Below are 3,786 nucleotides of genomic sequence, written 5' to 3'. Positions count from 1 at the left end.
CTTTACCTGGGGTTGAAGTGGGCACCCAGCTGGAATAAATGCCATTATGGAACCCACATGTATCGATTAGGCAGCCTCCTCGCGGCGACCCCCGGGATCGTTTCTAGCTAGAGAACGGCCAATGTCCTAAAGGTTTGAAGGGTGCCCGGGCGCTATAACCTTCATGGTTCTAGACCTTCATGGGCTTGACAACTCGGCCATAGCCACAGCAATACCGAGCCAAACATAATATACGTAAAATAAAATACCACGGACTTTACTAACAGCAACGACTTGGAAAAGACTTAAGGATATGAGAATTGGCACAAGGAATGTGAGATGCGCCGCCAATCAAGCCGGTGGTTTTCGAAGACTAGTAGACGAGCTGGCGAAGAACAAGGGGAAAGTCGTGGATATTCAGGAGTCGGGGTTGAACAAAGAATGGGCACAGAATTGTAAAATGCACGGTTACAACGTTTTCCACAGCAGTAACATATCTACTTGGGTACTACTTGGGACCTCCTTTTTAGTGGCCCAAAGATATCAGGCCCAGAGACCTCAACGCATAAGTGGGTAGGGAGAAAGACTATAGACGGACCATCGGTAAATTCAGCCTCCATGATGACTCGAACGATAACGGGCAAAGGCTGATCGTCTTCGCTGCGGAGCGGGCTGAATGCGCGGAGATCACTTCCATAAAAAATAAAGCCCGTGAAAGATGCTGCAACACAAAACGCTAGCCAACAAGGACCGATATGCGGATGCAAGGAGAAGCAGGTGCATCGTCGCAAGAAGCGAGAGTCCCAGGAAGCGACGCTACTGGACCTTGAGAAGGACCCAGCAGGGCAAGAGCATAAGGATTGATGGCCAACAGTACGTGGTGGTCGACGAGTTCGTCTACCTCGGTGCACTCGTCCTGCCAAATGGAGACACAACACCGAAACTCCTGCGGCGAATCTTGGCGGCTACAAGTTGCTACTATGGCTCTAAAACGGCATTTGAACTCGAAGCAGGTGACTAGGCAAACAAAGGGCAGAATCTACAAGACCCCCATACGCCCATTACTTATGTGTGGGTGCGAGACTTGGATCCTTCAGAGAAGAGATGAAATCCAACTGCTCACTTTCGAGCGTAAAGTACTCCGGAACATCTTTTGAGCTTTGCGAGAGGTGGAGAACTGAAGACGCCGTTACAACTTTGTTCTACACCGCATCTTTGGTGACTCGAATATCGTCACCATGGTCAAAACGCAGCGCCTGAGATGGGCTGGACAGGTGGCTCGTATGGAATCTAACAGAGCCCCCGCTGTACTGTTCCGCAGCCAAACGGAAGAACGCCGTGGACGCCCGAAGGCGAGATGGATCGACGGGTTGCAGCGTGATGTACTTGCCCTGGGCGTGACGGACTGGCACTCATCACCCATCACCCATTTACCCATCTGAATATGTTAGAAAAACGATGTGTGCGGAGCGAAAAAATACCGCCTTGTCGTAGACTACAGAAAAGTGAACGATAAGACAATTGATAAACTATATCCCATGTCTAACATAACCGATATCCTAGATAAATTAGGCAGCTGCATTTTACCAGTACTTAGATGGCTGTTGTGCAATGCGTCTATTCCTTCATCAGCCGGACAGTTTCCGAAAATGTTGATGTCGTTGCTGCTGTCGTTATTACACGGCATTTCTATGGAGCCGGAAAACTCCTCAACTGCACAAATAGAAATTCGTGACATTTAAACTGCTTTTAACAAGAAAAATATATCAACAGCTAGCTGAACGATAGAAACTGTTCAGGTTATGTGCTCATTCCAGCTTGGAAGCTTGGAAAAACGGGACGCATGGAACGCAATATTAGTGTCGACTGCACTTAGTTTTCTTAAAGCCGCGTCTAGAAGACGAATTGTTTGAATTAAATTTATCTCTTACCGGCAGGTAATTCGGTATTTCTATCCATAAATGACAAAAAGCTACGCTTCACACTCGCTTCGTTTTGCATTACGCTTCGTTTTCACTAGGCTTCATCCGAATGATGTGGGTGAAAATTTCTGCAAAGCCTACTGCGATTTTCAAAAACTTTGGCGTTAAGAAAGCCACTACCGTTCACATGCAAGGGTTCAACACTTCACCTGAGTGAGGCTCAGGGTAACGTCAGAAGCTTGTGAATAAAATAAACAACTTTTTTACCGGTGTTTTCACCTTGCCTGGTACGAGCAACTCTTGTTTCTAAGGTGTTTAAGGAATAAACGCAACATTTCTCTTATTAAAATCCGAAAGGGGGGCATCTTGTCGTTGAATTTGCGGCGCACTTTTTGTCTCCGGTGAACCGGTGAAGGATCGAATTAAATTGAATGATAGTGATTTGGCTATCGGCCAGCTCATCCCTTTATAGACTGCTAAGAGCGAAAAGGAAATATTAGTTCATTAGTCAAATATCTATTTACCTCGTGTTTTATCCCAACCATCATTGTAATAACGTACTTGTTTAAAAATGTATCTTCTTTATTGTGCTATTGAAACTCTTTTTGATGGCTAATGTAAGTATAGTTTCATTTTTTGCCGGCCGACAATTATTTGGCAAGACGCAGCGACATGAGAATTAGTATCGTTTTTCAAACGAGCATTTATATGCGAACTGGTTTAGTATACAGTTTACTGGAATATAAAACACAACAATGTATTAGTGGACGCGTTGTAAATGTTTTCATATAATGAGCCTGGCTCGCTATAGTATGTGCTTACCCGTAGTTCTCATCGGCGGTCACCGACGATTCGACGCTGGTGAAGTCGAGGGTCGAGCGAAGTTACTTTCCATCGGCACATCCGGCTTATCTGTTGTTTGTGGCGCTGGACTATCGCTCGACCGCAACGATGCGCGCGGAGCAGCTTCAGCGTGAGATACAGAGTAGATGATTGCTTAGTAGTGGTCCGAAGCCAGATCCGTGTTCAGCACCCTTCGGGCAGCCGTTACCGCGATGACGGCGGTGGCGAATACTCCGTCGACCATCCGAAACTCTAAGCCTTCTGCAGCGAGGAAAAGTTCACGCTCCCGCTCGCGCTTACCGTAACGATCAAGTGAAATTACATTCACAAAATCATCTTAATTACAAAATTTTATTCTAAACCATAGCTAACGAATAGGAAGAATGGCTCTTAGGGAGGACAAAAGTCATCCCGAAGAGTTGTTTTCGCTATCCGTGTGTTTTTTCTCCATTGCATTGTTTTTCTTCGTAGTTGTATGTTTTAGCACTTTCGGCGTGACGGGAACTGTGAAGTTATATGTTTTGCACGGATTGACTGGTTTGTTATGCGGTGTATATGCCTTGGCACGAAACTGGTTCGCCAATGCTTTCAATTCACGTTCCTGACTTTCAATAACCTGCTTACGCCTGGCATCGTATACTGCAGCGTAAGAATAAAGCCGTTTGAATACAGATGGTGGTTGTTCACTGCTAAGGTTATCAGTGACAAAAGGTTCTCCCAGTAGTGGCTCAGACGTGGCGGATTCTACATCAGAGTACAATAAAAGAGAAACGCAAGGTAAAAAAGGGATGTTCCATCATATTGCATTCGAGTGTGATCGAATTTAGCAATCTAACCATTACTATCAATCTCCTCCGATTTCACATCCATAGATTGAACACGATGTTTGGCTTTAGTTTTTGACAAATTTCTTGCCGATATAAACTGAAAATTAGATGTCAACAGTCGTTTCGAAAGTGTCTAATCCCTAATGAAAAGTATAACAGGTTGGTTGGTTATAGCTTATAAGGCAAACTGAAGCCGAGTACTATTCTGCTGTATG

At 45.1% G+C, this 3,786-nt stretch overlaps 1 long non-coding RNA gene across 1 annotated transcript; it reads right to left on the bottom strand.

Moving 5' to 3' along the window:
* Positions 1–2,510: 2,510 nt before the first annotated feature.
* On the bottom strand, positions 2,511–3,655 carry LOC131214343 (uncharacterized). Its single transcript, XR_009157023.1, has 3 exons — positions 3,581–3,655; positions 2,724–3,488; positions 2,511–2,636 (listed from the first exon to the last, which is right to left on the bottom strand). It is a non-coding gene; the product is annotated as an uncharacterized LOC131214343 (long non-coding RNA).
* Positions 3,656–3,786: the final 131 nt, after the last annotated feature.

Source organism: Anopheles bellator, unplaced genomic scaffold, assembly GCF_943735745.2.
Source record: "Anopheles bellator unplaced genomic scaffold, idAnoBellAS_SP24_06.2 scaffold00635_ctg1, whole genome shotgun sequence".
Classification (NCBI taxonomy): Eukaryota; Metazoa; Arthropoda; class Insecta; order Diptera; family Culicidae; genus Anopheles; species Anopheles bellator.
The sequence above is the reverse complement of the archived record's forward strand: the minus strand, read 5'-3'. Positions and strand labels throughout refer to the sequence as shown.